The 20017-nt window shown below is 45.7% G+C and overlaps 1 protein-coding gene across 2 annotated transcripts in view; it reads right to left on the bottom strand.

Annotated features, from left to right (window-relative positions):
* The window catches only part of mtap (methylthioadenosine phosphorylase), a 203888-nt gene that overhangs the window by 175575 nt on the left and 8296 nt on the right, over positions 1-20017 (bottom strand). The gene's annotated exons all lie outside the window — the stretch shown is intronic.

The following is a 20017-nucleotide window of genomic DNA, read 5'->3' as shown; positions in this document are numbered from 1 at the left end:
TGCTGGTTCAGATACACTGGAGCTGAGTGCTATTATGGAAAATGCTCCAGTTAGGGAAGTTGAGAGAGCAAATAAAAGATGAAAGAAATTGCAAAAACATCTACACTGTAGCCTCAAGTGACCCAGGTGATGTGAAGCGAAGAACGTATGAATTAGGCCATTTTGTCCTGTGAGCTCGCTCCTTCATTCAATAAAATGATAGTTGATGTGATTAGTCCACATTTCTGCCTTCTACCAATAATCTTTCACCCTCATCTATGTACCTATCCTACCTTAAATATATTCAAAGTCCGTGCTTCCACCTCCTTTGGAGGAAGAAAGTTCCAAAAATTGTTAAACGTTTAAGAGAAAGTATTTCTCATCTTTGTCTAAAGCCAGCCAGCCCTCATTTTAAACCAATGACCAGAGTTTCTGGATCCTACCACAAGAGGGACCACTCTTTCCACATCCACCTTCTCATGACATCACAAACACTTCTAGGACATCGGTGAGGCCACTTTTGAAATATCGTGTGTAATTCTGGTCTCCCTCCTATCAGAAGGATGCTGCGAAACTTGAAAGGGTTCAGAAAATATTTACAAGGATGTTGCCAGGGTTGGAGGATTTGAGCTACAAAGAAAGGCTGAATAGGCTGCAGCTGTTTTGCCTGGAGCGTCGGAGGCTGAGGGGTGACCTTATAGAGGGTTTACAAAATCTTGAGGGGCATGGGTAGGGTAAATAGGCAAAGTCTTTTCCCTGGGGTCAGGGAGTCCAGAACTAGACGGCATAGGATTAAGGTGAGAGGGGAAAGATTTAAAAGGGGCATAAGGGATAACCTTTTCATGCAGAAGGTGGTACATGCATGGAATGAGCTGCCAAACAACGTGGAGGAGGCTGGCACAATTACACCATTTAAAATTAATCTGGATGGGTTATATTAATAGGAAGGATTAGAGGGATAAGGGTCAAGTGCTGGCAAATGGGACTAGATTAGGATAGCATCCAGTTGGCATGAATGAGTTGGACTGAAGGGTTTGTTTCCATACTGTATATCTCTATGACTTATGTGCTAGTACCACTTCCTTGGTGTTAGTAATCCTCTACAATTCCTCCTCCCTTCCCCTTGCTGATTTATAGCTTTTTCTGGGGTGTTGTTTGTATCTTGCATAGCAAAGACCAATTCAAAATACCTGCTCGTTCGAACTGTCACACTCCATTTTAAATTCCCAAGACTCATCTTCAATAGGACCAATGCTTTTTTTTAAAAACTATTTGTAAATATCTCTAGAAACCCTTACTGCTTTTGTATTTCTGGCTAGTTTTTTAAAATTTGAAAAGAAGAGGGGAATGTGTTGATATAGCAAGTAATTAAGGAGTTTAGTCTTAATCGATAATGAATTGATTGTACAGGAGAGTCTCCCTACCTCTGAGCCAAAAGGCTTGTGTACAAATCCAACCTGCTCCAGAGATCTGTGAGAACATCTCTGAACAGAATGATTAGAAAATATGCAAAGGGTGTACATATGGGGCTGGTGTGCATAATTTAGATCTTTATCATTAACTGGCTTGTATCTGAATTGATATTCAGTCTAATCCAAATGGCCTTGAGCACAAAAGATATATCCAAAGCTGTGCGGGTTAGGCGAATTGGCCAAGCTAAATTGCCCATAGTGTTCAGGGATGTGTAGGTAGGTGAATTAGTCAGAGTAAAGATAGGGTAGGGGAATGGGTCTGTGTGGGTTGCTCTTTGGAGGGTCATTGTGGACTTGTTGGGCTGAAACTCCTGTTGTTTCCACACTGTAGGGATTCTAAGACATACTTAATAAAATATTCAAAAAGGTATATCACAGGAACATTTTCAAACAAAATCTGACACAGATCCACAAAGAGATATTCTGACAGGAGTTTGGTCAATGTGTACATTTTAAGGATTAGATATAGAGGAGCAGACAGGTTTGTGGAGGGATTTCCTGATCTATAGGCTTAGATGGCTAAAGACAGTTGTCAAATGTAGACTGAAGAGATGCAAGACACCAAAGGGACACAGATAACTTGGTGCATCATAAAACTAGAGGTCATTACAAAAGGTAAAAAGAAAGCCACAGAAGAATTTGAAAACAAGATGGGGTTTCGTTTTAATAACTTAAAAGTTCCTTTATTGTAGATAATGGGAAATTAATTAAACCATATAAATGTCACAACTTATTACCTGATCAAGTGTAATGAACTGAACACCAAATGACATAAATAAAAATCAGAAATTGCTTTAAGTAATCACTACCACCATTAAAACATCCGTGGAGCCCGTGGAGTGTTCACACTCAAAGCCCTCTTTAGGCCATGCAAACCATCAAAAGGTCAGGAGGGAGTGCGGGTTGCAGGTGCAGTGAGAACGGGAAGGGGTTATATCAGAATGGAGTTGGAGAGGGAAGTACAGCACTCCATCCCCCACAGTGCCCACCTCTCTAAAAGCCTTAAGACTTAACAGACAATCAATTTTTCAATGTATAATTTCAGTTACATTCTGTGTTACGATCGAGCTCTCCACAACCACCTGATGAAGGAGCGTCGCTCCGAAAGCTAGTGCTTCCAATTAAACCTGTTGGACTTTAACCTGGTGTTGTGTGATTTTTAACTTTGTACACCTCTAAAAGAGCACTGATGGATACCACATACTTCTCAAGAACACTTGGCCTAAAGCAATTTTAGCCTTTAAAATAATGAAGCTAATTTATTAGATAACAGTTGAAACAAATAATTTGATAGCAAAGCAATATGGACAGAGTGTAACCGATAATCCTTGACAAAGGGACAGATGTATGTCAAAGGAATGAAGAGATACAAGATGAGCAATATAATAGAAACTATCATTGCAATTTGTGTCCTAGTGCACCACAACCAATATCAGGATCAAAGGACTGAATCATTCCTTTCAGCCTGAATCTGAGTTATGTCTAGTTGAGAGTTTGGTGATGTAGGGGTTAAGTAAGTTCTCTCACCCTGTCTCATTAAACTCCTCACATTGATTGTCTACTCTGCCCCAAAGACATTTCTCACAACCGATTTCTACCCCACCTTACCAGGCACCCTTCCTGTAACAACTCAACACTCAGTGGACATCCACCAACAGCCATGTACCTGCTGCAGTCTTTAAAACACCACAGTGCATCCAGGCAGGCACCGGCAAGGTGAAAGCTGTGTCCATAGGATTTTGGAGAGAGAGGGGAGATGGTGTCATGGTTCAGTAACACCTGGAGGTCCTGGTGAATGAGATGATGGAGAAAAGGACCCTGTTCCTAAGGAGGACCACCATAGAGGCTGAGCTACCAAACCATGCCAGCCTGGTCTCGGTCCGCTACCAGGGTGAGTGCAACCTCAAAAACCTCAAAGGGTGCAAAGGAATGGCCAGCAGTGCTGCATTAATTGCCAATGAACCACTCCGCTCCGACAGGTAAGTGGCACATTCACTTATTGCCACCTCAGACACACTCTCCCTGCCACGGCACCCAACTCTGACTAAGACTCATACTATCCCACTCAGTATTGTCCGCATCGTCTTCCCTCACCTACCCCTACCTCACCACCCCATCAGCCTCAAACACTTAACCCCACATGCTCTCTGTGCTGCCTCCCCAGTGTTTTGGGTGATCTCACCGTCTCTCCCCCATATGCTCTCTATGCTGCCTCCCCAGCATTCCGGATGATCTCGCCTCCTCTCCCAAACAGTAACTGCTGTGCTCCCCACTGTCGTCTCAATCATTCCCATTTTTTTTTTCTGCCTCATTGCAGGAGCAGGCTGTCCATAGCAGACCAGAGAGAGAGGCCAGACAGATGAAGGTGAGCCTGGCATCAGGCTCCATACCCACTCCAACAGAATCCTGGCCCCTTACAGGAGATGATTGAGACCACTCTTGCAGAGACACAGAAACATCCATACCAGCCAAATGAGTCAGTTAGTACCACCCTGCATATCACTGCCATTCTCCCATTAACCCTGCTGCCACTCTTAATAATTGGACGTTGCTTCCAACCACTGGCTGCATGGACCTCTCCCTCTGTCCTCCTCTGTCTTGTCTTGAATGTTCTAATAGACTATAGATATAGAAGCACTAGGCTATTTGCTCCACCATTCGATCATGGCTGATAGGTTTCTCAAACCCATTCTCCTGCCTTCTCTCCATAACCCTTGATCCTTGATTGATCAAGAACCTATCTATCTCGGCTGCTGACTCTAACTTTCATGCATCAGATTCTGAGTACCCCTGTATCAATGCTTGACACGTTGTCACACCATCCAGCAGTAGTTCATGGTCAAACTAGAGGCCTTCTGGAGAGAGGTTTGTGCACAGAGCCACCAACATCAGCTACAATCAGGAGATGCACTGTGTTCACTTGGCCTTGTGTGCTGCAAGCACTTTTGGCTCTCATACAGAGTGCTGTACAGCACAGAAACAGACCCTTTGGTTCAATCCATCCATGCCAACCAGATATCCTAGATTAATCTAGTCACATTTGCTAACACTTGGTCAATATCCTTCTAAACCCTTCCTATGCATACACCCATCCAGGTACCTTTTAAATGCTATAATTGTACCAGCCTCCACCACTTCCTCTGGCAGCTCATTCCATACACACACCACCCTCTGTGTGAAAACGTTGTCCCTTCAGTCCCTTTTAAATCTTTTCCCTCTCACCATAAACCTATGCCCTCCACTTCTGGACACCTCCACCACATGGAAAAGACCTTGTCTATTTACCCTATCCATACCCCTCACGATTTTATAAACTTCTTTAAGGTCACCCCTCAGTTTCCGATGCTCTAGGGAAAACATCCCCAGCCTATTCAACATCCCCATAAAGCACAAATCCTCCAACCCTGGCAACATCCTTGTAAATCTTTTCTGAACCCTTTCAAGTTTCACAACATCCTTCCTATAAGAGAGAGAGATGAGAACTGCACACAATATTCCATCCCTAGTGTTTGGATCCCTCTGTGCTGCCAAAGAGTTGTCCAATCGTGTCTGCACCAGGGAGGTGCCATCTTCAGACAGAGTCAATGGTGTAGAGTGGCCAAGGAGTATGCATCCCATAGGCCTTTACCCTAAACCTTGCAGAAGCATGTGACCCATGTTGTTCCACTTGGAAAGTCCTCTGAATGATGTGTGCTATAACAGCCCTTTCCTGATAAGTTGAGTCGGTTACTCCATTCATTCCCCAATGGTGATCACTACTATTTTCTTTCTCTCACACACCTCCAAGTTCCAGCATGATGGGAGGTGACAGTTACCGCTCCCCTCTCAGTGGTTCCCAGCCTTGTCCTGACTACATACAGGAGCCCCAAAACATCCACATCCTCTTTATGGCAGTCCATGCTGTCAACCCCAAAGGATTCACATTTCCCCTAAAGCCCACACCCAACCCTTCAATATTCACCAACAGCTCTCCACCCTTCCCATTGGGACCCAGGCATGTGAGGTGACTATACCTAGTGCTGTAATTCACAGACCCACTCTCTTCTGTCCCACCGTGAAGTCACGATGCCACTGATGGCAACCCCCCTACCCTCTCTCTCCCCTACCACTGTCACCCTTAAAACATTTCCTTCACTTCATGTTTTGTACAGTGCCCTACATCACAAATGTTTTTCTGATTACTGTTTCCTGTACAACCTGATATTATTGAATTTGGAGGCATTTTAAGGGATGATGAAGAGGCTGAGTTTTATAAAATCTAAGATTTTAAAAAAATCCAGAAGGGAAGCAAATAGCTCATACACCAATGATAAAGATGCCATAGGGTGGTATGGTGGCTCAGTGGTTAGCACAGCTACCTCCCAGTCCCAGAGTTCAATCCCAGCCTTGGACTACTGTGCAAACTCCACACCAACATTCTCCGGGTATCCTCCAGGTGTTCCAAGCTTCCTCCCTCAGGCCAAAGATGTGCAGGTTAGGTGGATTAGCCATGGGAAATACAGGAATATGGGAGTGGGTCTGAGTAGGATGCTCTTCAGAGGGTTGGTGTGGATTTGATGGGCCAAATGGCCTTCGCCCCCAACGTAGGGATTCTAGAATCTACTATCATATGTCATGGTGTCTTTTGTTCATATTCATTTAACATGACAAGGCAGTCAGGCAGTCCCCAGAGATTCACAAGCTGATTTGTATACAAGTCAGAGCACAACGCAGGACAGTATAAAGTGGCCTTTTGTAAGTACAGCAAACATTTATATATATATTGGATCTTTAAAATTACACCCCTGTACAAGATCGCATTCGTAAGTACAAGCATTCACAAGTCAGACATTCATTAATCCAGGACCCCTGTATACAATTCATGTTAGAGTTACAAAGGGCATTCTATCAGAATACAGGGCTTTTAAAAACAAAATTGATTATTTGTATCCTTGTAAGGTCACCGGAGGACAAATGATGAAGGTCACACAATGCAGGGTTCATGTTACAATGTAGTTTTTGTACATTTGCTGTTTCCTGTCATTGAAGTGACTGAGGCAATAAATAATGCTCTTGGCGTTCTGTTTTTATTGCAGTTGAATTTCGATCTTCATTGTCGCATCATTGTATACCTGTATTATGAAAGTACTTATCTACATGAGACCAAGGGTCGGTACATAACAGAAAAAATTAAATCTCAATTTCTCAAATGAGGTGAGGATCAATCAAAGTGATGTATCTCTTTTCACTCCTGAGGTTGGTCTAACAGAAACCACGTTTTTAAAATAGATGCACCCTTATTTTCATACCATATGCAAAACAATATAAGAACAAGATGGCCAAAACTTCATTCCATCAAAATTTAGGAATAAGTTTTACTTTAAATTTACTCACTAAAAAGTGTAAACACTAACATAAAAGCAAAAATGCCACCCTATCAAGACTGCAAAGTCCTTCTTACTAACATCTAGAGACTAGTGCTAAAACTGGTAAAGCTGTATGTCTGTGACAGAGTCATTCTCACCAAATCATACCTTACAATGTCCCAGACACCACCACCACCATCATCATCATCCCTGGATATTGTCCTGTCCCAACGGTAGGACAGACCCAGCAGAGGTGGTGGCACACAATGCACAGTGGGAGGGAGGGAGTCGCCGTGGGAGTCCTCAACAATGACACTGGACACCATGAAGTCTCAGGTCACAGGTCATATAGGGTATGGAAATCTCCTGCTGATTACTATGTACTGCCTCCCTCAATTGATGAATCAGTACTCCTCCATGATGAATAGCACGGAGGGTGGCAAGTGCACAAAATATCCTCTGGATGGGGGATTTCAATGCCCACCACCAAGAGTGGCTTGGCAGCAGTACTACTGATCATGCTGGTCGGGTCCTAAAGGACATAGCTGTGAGACTGGGTCTGTGGCAGATGGTGAGGGAACCAACAAGAGGGAAAAACACACTTAACTTCATTCTTACCAATCTGCCAGCTGCAAACGCATCTATCCATGACAGTACCAGTAAAAGAGATCACCGCACAATCCTTGTGGAGCCAAAGTCCCGCTTTAGATGCTAAATAAATATTTTGCATCAGTATTTAAGGATATGGAAGATATAGACTGTAGGGAAATAGATGGTGACATCTTGTAAAATGTCCAGATTACAGAGGAGGAAGTGCTGGATGTCTTGAAACGGTTAAAAGGTGGATAAATCCCCAGGACCTGATCAGGTGTACTCGAGAACTCTGTGGGAAGCTAGAGAAGTGATTGCTGGGCCTCATGCTGAGATATTAGTATCATCGATAGTCACAGGTGAGGTGCCAGAAGACTGGAGGTTGGCTAACGTGGTGCCACTGTTTAAGAAGGGCGGTAAAAGACAAGCCAGGGAACTATAGACCGGTGAACCTGACCTCGGTGGTGGGCAAGTTGTTGGAGGGAATCCGGAGGGACAGGATGTACATGTATTTGGAAAGGCAAGGACTGATTTGGGATAGTCAAAATGGTTTTGTGTGGGAAATCATGTCTCACAAACTTGATTGAGTTTTTTGAAGAAGTAACAAAAAGGATTGATGAGGGCAGAGCAGTAGATGTGATCTATATGGACTTCAGTAAGGTGTTCTACAAGGTTCCCCATGGGAGACTGAGTAGCAAGGTTAGATCGCATGGAATACAGGAAGAACTAGACATTTGGATACAGAACTGACTCAAAAGGTAGAAGACAGAGGGTGGTGGTGGAGGGTTGTTTTTCAGACTGAAGGCCTGTGACCAGTGGAGTGCCACAAGGTTCATTGCTGGGTCCTCTACTTTTTGTCATTGACATAAATGATTTGGATGTGAGCATAAGAGGTACAGTTAGTAAGTTTGCAGATGATACCAAAATTGGAGGTGTAGTGCAAAGCGAAAAGGGTTACACCAGATTACAACAGGATCTGGACCAGATGGGCCAATGGGCTGAGAAGTGGAAGATGGAGTTTAATTCAGATAAATGCAAGATGCTGCATTTTGGGAAAGTAAATCTAAGCAGGATTTATACACTTAATGGCAAGGTCCTAGGGAGTGTTGCTGAACAAAGAGACCTTGGAGTGCAGTTTCATAGCTCCTTGAAAGTGGAGTCGCAGGTAGATAGCATAGTGAAGAAGGCGTTTGGTATGCTTTCCTTTATTGGTCAGAGTATTGAGTACAGGAGTTGGGAGGTCATGTTGCGGCTGTATAGGACATTGGTTAGGCCACTGTTGGCATATTGCGTGCAATTCTGGTCTCCTTCCTATCGGAAAGATATTGTGAAACTTGAAAGGGTTCAGAAAAGATTTATAAGGATGGTGCCAGGATTGGAGGATCTGAGCTACAGGGAGAGGCTGAACAGACTGGGGCTGTTTTCCCTGGAGCGTCAGAGGCTGAGGGGAGACCTTATAAAGGTTTACAAAATTATGAGGGGCATGGATAGGATAAATAGACAAAGTCTTTTCCCTGGGGTCGGGGAGTCCAGACCTAGAGGGCATAGGTTTAGGGTGAGGGGGGAAAGATATAAAAGAGACCTACGAGGCAACGCTTTCACGCAGAGAGTGGGAAGTGTATGGAATGAGCTGCCAGAGGACGTGGTGGAGGCTGGTACAATTGCAACAGTTAAGAGGCATTTGGATGGGTATATGAATAGGAAGGGTTTGGAGGGGTATGGGCCGGGTGCTGGCAGGTGGGACTAGATTGGGTTGGGATATCTGGTCGGCATGGACGGGTTGGACCGAAGGGTCTGTTTCCATGCTGAACATCTCTATGACCCCATGTTACTTTGAGAATAACCTCCATCATGTGGTGTAGCACTATCACCATGTTAAATGAGACAGACCTTGAACAGAGCTAGCAACTCAAGACTGGGCATCCATGAGGTGCTGAGGGCCATCAACAGCAGAAGAATTGTACTCCAGTACAATCTGTAACCTTATGGCCTGGCATATCCCTCACTCAACCATTACCATCAAGCCAGGGGATGAACCCTGGATCAATGGAGAGTGCAGGAGGGCATGCCAGGAGCAGCACCAGGTATAGCTAAAAATGAGGTGCCGACCAGCTGAAGCTACCAAGCAGGACTACTTGCATGTCAAACAGCATAAGCAGCAATTGACAGAGCTCAGTGATCCCACAACCAACAGGTCAGATCTAATTAATCCAGTTGCAAATGGTAGTGAACAATTAAACAGCTCACTGGAGGAGGAGAAAGCTCCACAAGTTACAGTAGCAATAGTGTGTACTATCTACAAGCACTGCAGAAATTCACCAAAGATTCTGAGACAGCACCTTCCAAACAACTTCCATTTCGAAGGACAAAAGCAGTAGATACATGGAAACATCACCACCTGGAAGTTCTCCTCCAAGCCATTCACCATCCTGACTTGGAAACAGATTGCCAATCCTTCAGTGTTGTTGGGTCAAAATCCTGGAATTCCCTCACTAACACGATTGTGGACCTACCTACAGCACATGGACTGCAGCTGTTCCAGAAGGCAGCTCACCACCACCTTCGCAATGGCAACTAGGGATGGCCAATGCATGCTGGTCCTGACAGTGAAGCCCATATCCCATTAATGAATTTAAAAAATCCAAATTGAAGCAGAGCTTGGGGCCCAGATGAAAAATAACTGAATGAGACAGACTTACATTCTGTGAGGAGGTCTTCATCTTCTTTACTGGTAGAGGGATTCAATTTCAGAGCCACAAGGTCATACTACAGCTGAAAAAAACTCTGGTGTGGCCACACTTGGAGTATTGTGTACATTTATGGTCATCGCATTATAGGAAGGATGTAGAAGCATTGGAAAGGATGCAGAGGAGATTTACCAGGATGTTGCCTGGTATGGAGAAAAGGTCTTATGAGGAAAGGCTGAGGAACTTGAGGCTGCTTTCGTTAGAGAAAAGAATGTTGAGAGGTGACTTAATTGAGACAAATGATATTCAGAGTGTTAGATAGGTGGACAGTGAGAGCCTATTTCCTCAGTTGGCGATGGCTAGCTTGAGGAGACAAGGCTTTAAATTAAGGGGCGATGGATATAGGACAGATGTCAGAGGTAGGTCAGTAGTAAGGATGTGGAATGCCATGCCTGCAACAGTAGTAGATTCGCCAACTTTAAGGGTATTTAAATGGTCATTGGATAAACATATGGATGAAAATGGAATAGTGTAGGATAGATGGGCTTCAGATTGGTCCCACAGGTCGGCATGACATCGAGGGCCCAAGTGCCTGTACTGCGCTGTAATGTTCTATATTCTTGATATTACAGTGTTATGTAACAAAACCACTATAGCCATGGCCTCTCATAAGATTTGACGTCTCATGAGGTCAATCACTTTTAGCACAGTTTCAATGATCAACAGTCATAATTCTCCATTTATCCTGTAATATAGATTGGGTGGGGTGGGGGGGGGGGGGTGCAATTACAATGTTTTGCTTAATATTCATGAAGTGGGAGATGGCACGGGACAGGGTGACACTAGGCTCACAGACACACAAGATGGCCACTGAACCATAAGTTGGTCAGTTGACACACAAGATGGCTGCCGGACCACAATAGAGAGAGACAGCAGAGCAAACACAGATACTAGCAAGTTTTGAGAAGATTTGTAGCTCAGGTTGAGGCTTTGGATGTAGGTTTGCTCGCTGAGCTGAAAGGTTCATTTCCAGACATTTAGTTCCCTCACTAGGTAACATCTTCAGTGAGCCTCTGGCAAAGCAATGCTGAAAATTCCTGCTTTCTATTTATATGTCTGGGTTTCTTTGGGTTGGTGATGTAATTTCCTGTGGTGAAGTCACTTTTTGCTTATTTTCTCAGGGAGTGGTAGATGGAGTCTAACTTGATGTATTTGTTGATAGAGTTCATGTTGGAATGCCATGCTTCTAGGAATTCTCGTGCATGTCTTTGTTTGGCTTGTCCTAGGATGGATGTGTTGTCCCAGTTGACAAGCCAAACAGAGAATTCCCCACGAGAATTCCTAGAAGCATGGCATTCCAACTGGAACTCTATCAACAAACACAGAGTTAGACCCCATTTACCACCCCCTGAGAAAAGGAACAGGAAGTGACCTCACATAGGAAATGACATCACCAACTCAAAGAAACCCAAAGATATAAATAGAGAGCAGAAATTTTCAGCATTGCTTCGCAGGAGATCCACTGAAGATGTTACCTAGTAAGATAACGAAACGTCTGGAAGTGAACCTTTCAGCTCAGCAAGTAAACCTACAACCAAAACACAGATATTGCTTGGGGCCACCAGAATGCCAGCACAATGCACTCACAGCCTAGTTGATTAGTTTAAAGGTGGGTGGGGGAGAAAATACACATGAATAACATACACTGCCCACCGAAGTGTCTGGGTGCAGCCAACACCTTTGATAGAAATGCTAACAGCTTGATACGGACTCAATACAGAGTGCGAAGAGCCAGAGCTGCAGTAATCGTCCTTCTCAGGAAGAGTGATTAGTGCCCATTACCACAGCAATGGACTTCCGCACAGACATTGAAACTGACAATGTCTGCATTGAAACTGAATGACCGCGCTGAAATTAACAAAGGCTGCACTGGAACTGACAATGACTGCACCAAAATTATAAACAATTCTGCGATGTTTATAACAAACAAACTATGTTACAGAGACAATAACCTCATCACTGATCTATTATATCACTAAATATACAAGAATATCTTGACATGTGCTCCGGGTTGAGAGAAGACTCGCAGCTGACCACTGTGCTGTTGGTGCCACTCTCTCCCCAGAGCTCCGGGATTTCCTTGTGCAATAAACTCTGTTGTTGAACCCCAATTCGGACTCTGAGGCTGGCGATTTTCCCCACAACAATTGGTGCTGCGAGCAGGGTTCTTATTACTGGTGCCCTGGTTGAAGGCCATGATCGGGGAGCCGGGGTTTGTACCTGCAAACTGAATGAGTCAGACCGGGCCAAAGACACAGTTTAAAATGTATACTGATTGTAATGTTTAACTTGCTACAGACTGAGTTTAAAAAAAATTAAGTGCATATCTGTGGAGAATAAGTGTTAACTGTATTAACTGTTGTAAGAAGGTAGAGGAGTCCCAGTAGAGAGCACAGCCTATTGAGCCAGTATTCCCATCCGACTGGGAGGTACTGACTAGTGGTGGTGGCGGCCGGGAGGGTAGAGAAGTCCCACCGATAGAGAGCACACCTTGCTAGGAGGCTGCTACGACCGTACGGACAGTGCTGGGACAGTATTATTGGCCAGGGGGTAGAGAAGTCCCCACTGGTTAGGAACACTTTCCTGTTGGTGGTATCTGGGGGTACACAATCTGCTAAATGGCAGATCAAAGTTTTAAAGGGTATACTACAGGTTCCCTTATTGAGAAATACAAGGCAGACAGACAAGGATTGACAGAGCAAATGAAGAAAAGTGGTTGGGACCCATTACAGATATTAGCACAACAGAGAGATTGGATAAATAAACAAAAAGAACTAAAAAGATAGGGGTAATGTTAGTGTATCAATTAGCAGGCCTAATTGAACAAGTGAGTGCCTCCACTAGCAGGTGGAGAAAAAGCCAAGAACAAATTGACGGGCTGGAGGATAGGATAAAGGAGCTAGAACAAAGATTAGAAAAATTACAGGAGGAAAGGGAGATTGATTCGCTCCCCGCCTACTGCTCCCTCTGTTGGACGAACCTTGCAATAGTATAACTTAGCACCCATTACCAGAGGAACAGACTCACAGCCCAAAGAGAATTATAAACCCTTCACCCCAGGGGAGAGGGAGCAAATTACAGCCCCTGAGCACAAACACCAGGTTCTGAGAAGAGCTGGATAATGTATGGATAGGGCACCAACTACACCTGAGGGACATACACCAGCTGGTCTGGGCAGCTTGCCCAGCGGACAAGTGGAGAAAGGTAGCTGGCAGACATGATGCCACAGCAGCCTGAGACTTTGGGGAGGATGGTGGACACGTGCCCACCCCCCCCATTTCACCGACTTTAAAGAAGAAATCTAGAGGATGCTCGGAAATGCTCCCACGAACTGCAACAAGATCACGACACTGAGCAACTTAAAGGGGAAGGAGCCTCTGAGTATGGGGAATGGTTATTTAGGGTCTATCAAGAATGTTCAGGGCAAGCAAACCCAAGTCGGGGGGACTGGGCATTCATCCAAATTTTTAGAAATGGGCTCTCTAGCACCCACCAAGCCATCCTGAAAATGGGAGTAATAATGTCCCAGGATTATGACGACATAGTTGAGTGGGCTAGCAGGGTGCAGGAGGCAGAAGCTCCTGCGATAAAAGCATGACCTGACAAAGCAGCCGACTGGAATGGAGGCGAGAGTAGAATAAAACTATCCTGCCATAACTGTGGCCGGCAGGGACACTTTACCAGAGAGTGTAGGGTCCCACGAGCAGGAGATAGACCAGGGAACAATGTAGGATACTACAGTCACTGCAACAGAACAGAACACACAGAAGCAGTGTGCTGGGAAAAGCATGGGGCACCCCAAACACCACCTGGAACACCGGGAATCCCGAGGTCAGCAGAGCTGACAACCAGCTGCCCCCATTCGGGAGGGTGGGGGGGGGGGGAAGGGAGTTGGGAGAATTTACTTGCCCGCAGTAATAGGAGGGTGGAAAGGGTGGAAATGTGAGATGCTAATAGACACAGGAGCGGTTGTATACATCACAAACTTACCCTTACCCCACACAAATAAAAATGATTCACTTAACTGGGGTAGATGGGGATAAAACACCAGCTTACCCAAGCGAAACTACCCTCGTTGAAATAAACAATATACATATCGTCATGAGATTCTGTGTGTGCCAAAACAATGAGGGCACCATAAAGGGCAATGATCTCATGAGAGAACAGAATGTCCTAATCGATTGTGTAAAAGGGAAATTGATTTGGCCCAGACAGGACGGTCGAAAGACCGAGATTGGGAAACTTACAAGTCACCTTGAAACTATTAAAGTGGCTACAGTCATGTGTAGGGACTGGAACCTTGAAAAGGGAGGATTCAGAGCCATCTGCGCCTTCGTACCCAGAGCATGAGCAGAAACAAAGTTAGATGCAGGTCTAGTTAACATAGACACGGGAAGGGTTCCCGGACTGGAGCATAATCCTCACCAACAATACCCAACAAAACCTGAAGCAGAAACAGCAGTTGTGGAGATAGTGAAAGACCAGTGAGACAGGGAATCCTGAAAGCAACCACAAGTACAACTAATTCCCTGATGTGGCCAGTAATAAAGCCTGATGGGAGCTACAGACTCACCATTGATTATACAGCATTAAATAAGGTCACCCCCAAATTGCACCCCATTGTAGCAAACCCCTCCACCATTTTAAACGGCTTGAACACAAGATTTTTACTGTTTTAGACAAAGCCAACAGGTCTTGGTCTATCCCATTACATCGCAAGTCCCAAAACAAATTCGCCTTTACAGTAAGAAACAGGAAGTACATATGGACTCGCCTGCCACAAGGGTTCCACAACAGCCCCACAGTGTTTCACAGGGTGATGAGTGACATCCTGAAGAGAATAGATTTACCAGAGGGTAGCATTGCCCTCCAATATGTAGATGATATCCTAATTGCCTCAGAGTCTGAGTCAGGACACCAGGAGGTTTTATGTCTAGTATTACAGGAACTGGCAACCGCAGGGTTAAAAGTTAGCCCCAGAGAGGCATAAATTGGCAAAACACAAGTCTTATACCCAGGACACCTTATAGCCCAGAGACTCAAAGAAATGCCCAATGACCGCAAGAAGGCAATCCAACAGATGCCCCGACCTGCCACTGTCGGGGGTGGGGGTCAGAAAAGTCTTGGGCTATTCAACTACAGTCAGAGCTTTATACCCAAGTTCGCAAAATTGGCTGAAATGATCCAGAAACTAGTTAAAGGAGGCAACGCCAGGAACCTGTAACCTGGGGGCTAGAACAGGAGGGGCATACAGTCAGCTTAAACCTTGGCTCATATTGGCCCCTGGGCTATGGTTGCCAGGTTCCAGCAAGGATTTTCACATCCACTGTAATAATGAGGGATGATTTTACTCTGCAGCAGTCACCCAAGACCACAGTAGCAGAAGGAGGCCCAACTTAACTAGAGAAGGGCCTATAGTCACCGGGTTGCCCAGGTGTATAACAGCCTTAGACTGTGCTGCTTGGGCCGTTAGAGTTAGCGAGCCCATCGTAATGACAGGCAATGTCATCCTCCACACTAAACACACCCTGGTAGAGATGCTAAACACAGGGAAATTGAGGGCCATCTCCAATATGAGAAGGGCAAAGTGGGAGGCAGTTCTTTTACCCCTAAGTCAGTCCATGGTAATAGTTAGAGATATGGGAGAAAACCCAGATGAGGAACTTCTAGACACAGGGGAACCATACAACTGTGGGGATATAGATGGGGATGAAGTTAGAGGGGAAAATAAAAGATACCAGCCCAGGAGACTCTCTTCATGGACGGGTCACAAAAGTACATAGCAGGGTCACCCCAAACAGGATGGGCTGTGGTAAATGATAAGTTAGAAACAGTTATGTCGGGAAGGATTGATGGAGGGAGTCTGCACAGGGAGCAGAATGGTAGCACTTACCAAAGCACTGGAACTAGCAAAAGAAAAAACTGTGAATATATATGCACACAGACAGTTAATATGCCTTCGGTGTAGTTCATGACTACATGGTGACATGGAGTAGAAGAGGGTTTCACCACCATGGGGGGGAACCCCTATCAGACACCAATTTGGAACTCAGGCACTATTGTGTGCCAGTGAACAGCCAAAAGAGGTTGCAGTAATAAAAATAATGGCCCATCAAAAAGAGCCAGCAAAGGAGAGTCCAGATTGGCTAAACTTCAAAGGAAACAAGGCAGCAGACCAAGCAGCTCAGAGAACCCTAGAACGAGCAGCCATTAACGAGACTGCAATAGCCACTAATAAATTAGCAAAAGATGCTATCCAAATTCAGCAGCTACAGGAGGACACCCCGCAGGAAGAGATGGAAACTGCAGGGAGCATTCAAAGGGGAGGATGGTGCCTGGAGGTGAGCAGACAAGGTGGTAGCACCAGCGTGTATACAGAAGACATTGCTTGAACTGCACCATGTTTTCTCCCATACAGGTAGAAAGGCCACGATAGCAAGCCTAAGGAGAGAGTGTGGTGGTGGAAGGGAATGGGAAGAGATGTGGCCAAGTACTGCTGCAGATGCATGATTTGTGTGCAACATAACCCAAGGAGACCCATAAAAGTTAGGATGGGACACTAGCCCAGACCTAGGGGGCCCTGGGGACACCTTCAGGTGAATTTTACAGGGCCATTACCATGTTCCTGTACTGCCTGGTCTTCATAGACCAATTCATCCAGTGGGTAGAGGCATTCCTGACCAAAAGCTGCACTGTGACCACTGTAGCCTGAATATTAGCGGAGGAGGTAATCCTGAGGTGGGGCGGGGAAGGAGGGAGGAAATACCCCTCCAGATCGACTCCAACCAAGGGATACATTTTACAGGCAAGGTCATGAAGTCTGTCTGCCAATTACTCAGCATTAGATAAAAATTTCACATTCCCTATCACCCCCAGAGCTCAGGGATGGGAGAGAGAATGAATAGAACGCTCAAAAATACTTTAGCTAAGGCTATGCAAATCTCAGAAAGAACATGGGCTGATGTGCTGCCAGCCATACTAATGAGATGAACAGCCACCACGAATCAGGCAACTAGGCTAACACCAAATGAATGAATGACCGGGCGAGCAATGCAATTGCCAGAGACAGGTGGCACCGATGTGGGTCCACTAAAAGACAAAGTTCGGTGGTGTGATAGAATTAAGCAATTGAAAGGGATGCGGAAATCTGTAATTGACAATCAGGACAAAAAGGACAAGGGCGGGGGAACTCAAAATCTTCCCTGAGGTGCCAGCAGCAGGGAGCTATATCCTGGTACAAGCCCTGCCTGATAAACCATGCTTTGCCCCATAATGGAATGGGCCACACAACGTGGTAACAAGTGGGAAAATCTGTGCCTGCCGAGACATTAAAGGAAATGGCACATGGAAGCACTGGACCCAATGAAAACCGTTTAGAGATTCCTGTGACCAAACTAATGTCATTGACCATTCCCCAGGTGCAGACAGGAACAGTGGACAAAACGGTCATCCCGGGGGGAATACCGAAAACACAACAGAACAAACCACACAGATGCACAACTGCACCTCCTGACGAAAACAAAGACTTTGACTGTTAACTTTATTTTAACTGCAAAATGTATACAGCTGTATGTATTTCACTGTGTTTAAGTGTCGCGACAGTCAGGAGCGTGTCAGGATTTGAAGATAACCTCTTCTATAAAACCCACCTAAGCTTGCGTGGGAACCGAAGTGTTTGCTACCCACTGGCATGATCAGTAGGATCCCTATTTGTGGCTCCCCTGGTGTGGGCCCCTCGCGGCCTGTATACTGTGGATACCTCGGGAGCACCGTGCAAGGGGCAGATAGACAAAGACAAGAGAGGGCTCCAGGGTAGATGTGTGCAGCTGGGCTGGGCCCTCCAGCCTAGGGAAGGGAAAACCCATTTAAAACCCGGTAATTACCCACTCTGTTTCACAGGGCAGGAATGGGGTGTGTTTATGCCCTGGTTACCAAAAACAACTCATGTGTTCAGACAATGCACTTATCAGTGCTGTACAGTCACCAGGGGACAGTTTACCTGCACCTGCAGTGAGCAGGCGTGCTTGAATGTGACCGCGGGCAGACAGTTCATATGTGGGACGTGCAATGGCACCTATGTCAGCTCTACCACACGGACATCCCTGTTTGATACTTCAGCGGGGGGGGAACACCCCAGGGATCAGGGGCAACACGGGTGGACAGACAAATGGAAAGAAAGACTGGACAATGTCTGTTACCAGGCAGCGAAGGGATTTGTTTTTCTGTTTAAGGGGACTTATATGACAGACACACCAAACCTGTTTACAGTCAGGACAATTGCACCCCTTACTGTACCATGCCCCAGCAGGGGAACATGTTCGGAGAAGGATAGTGACCCACTCCATCAGTCAGGAGTTCTGTGCTGACTGGCAGGTTCCCACCAGTTTGGGGTCATCATTGGCATATGGATTCTTGGGATCTCTGTCTTTGGGGGGCACAGCAGGGGTCGTCAGTGCTAAAAACCAAAATTACCTCATACGTGGCCTGACTATCTTAGGCAATAATACCTCAAAAGCTCTGGAAGCAATTAACACAGAGCTGGCTGGACTCAGAATGTGCACACAGCAGACATGTTACACGGTGGATTATCAATGAGCACAGCAAGGGGGAGTTTGTACAATTATTGGTGACAATTATATCACCCATGTTATTGATGCCTCTTAGAACATTACAGAAGCCATCAAGAATATCCGAAACCAGCTAGATGATTTCTGACAGGGAGCCACAATTAGAGGCAGCTGGCTAAATCGGTTGCTAGGTAAATCTTGGGGACCCTATTTGGCACACAGGATAGTTCCCCTCATTGTACCGATGCTAGTATTATGTGTGGGTCTTGGGTGTTTAAAGCTCTGCTCTAGGGAGCTACTGAGGAGAACTATACCAGCTGGCGTGTCAGCACAGAAGAGCCCCAATGAAATTAGCACTCCATGATACCCCTCGGGAGGAGGAACTCCTCGAGATGATCTACCTCCCCTCAGTGCCCCCACCCCCAACCTTGCGAATTGGGTGGTGTGCAGGAGATCTCCAAAGTTGCCTCCTTGACCACAAAGGAAGGACTGAAGTGGGAGATGGCAGGGGACAGGGTGACACTTGGCACACAGACACACAAGATGGCTGCTGAAACACAAGTTGGTCACACAAGATGGCTGCCAGACCACAATATGGAGTGAGACAGCAGAACAAACATAGATACTGCCTGGGGCCAGCACAATTCGTGTGAATCCAAGGAAAGCGATGGGACCAGACAGAGTATCAGGCCGTGCACTCAGACCATGCACAGATCAATTGGCAGAGGTCTTCTCAGACATCTTCAACCTCTCCCTGCAGCAGGCCACTGTCCTTGCCTGTTTCAAGAGGGCCAACATCATCCCTGTGCCTAAGAAGGCTCATGCAGCATGTCTCAATGACAAACGCCCAGTGACCCTGACTTCGGTGGTCATGAAGTGCTTTGAAAGGCTGGTCATGACATCAATCAAATCCAGCCTCCCCACTACTCTTGACCCACTCCAATTTACCTATCAGACCAACAGATCCACGTCAGATGCCATATCACTTGCCCTTCACTCCTCCCTAGAACATCTGGACACCAAGATCAGCTATGTAAGAATCCTACTCATTGACTACAATTCAGCCTTCAACACTATTATCCCCTCGAGACTGATGACCAAACTTAGGGATCTCGAACTAAGCCCCACTCTCTGCAACTGGATCCTCAGTTTCCTGAACAACAGGCCACAATCAATCAGTGAAGACTGGGGACAATATTTCATCCTCACTAACACGCAACACTGGAGCCCACCAGGGGTGCGTACTCAGCCCCCTACTGTACTTACTGTATACCCATCACTGTGTCGCCAAGTACCAGACGAATGCCATTTACAAG

Source organism: Chiloscyllium punctatum, chromosome 2 (genome assembly GCF_047496795.1).
Source record: "Chiloscyllium punctatum isolate Juve2018m chromosome 2, sChiPun1.3, whole genome shotgun sequence".
In the NCBI taxonomy this organism is placed as follows: Eukaryota; Metazoa; Chordata; class Chondrichthyes; order Orectolobiformes; family Hemiscylliidae; genus Chiloscyllium; species Chiloscyllium punctatum.
This window is presented reverse-complemented; position numbering and strand designations above follow the sequence as displayed.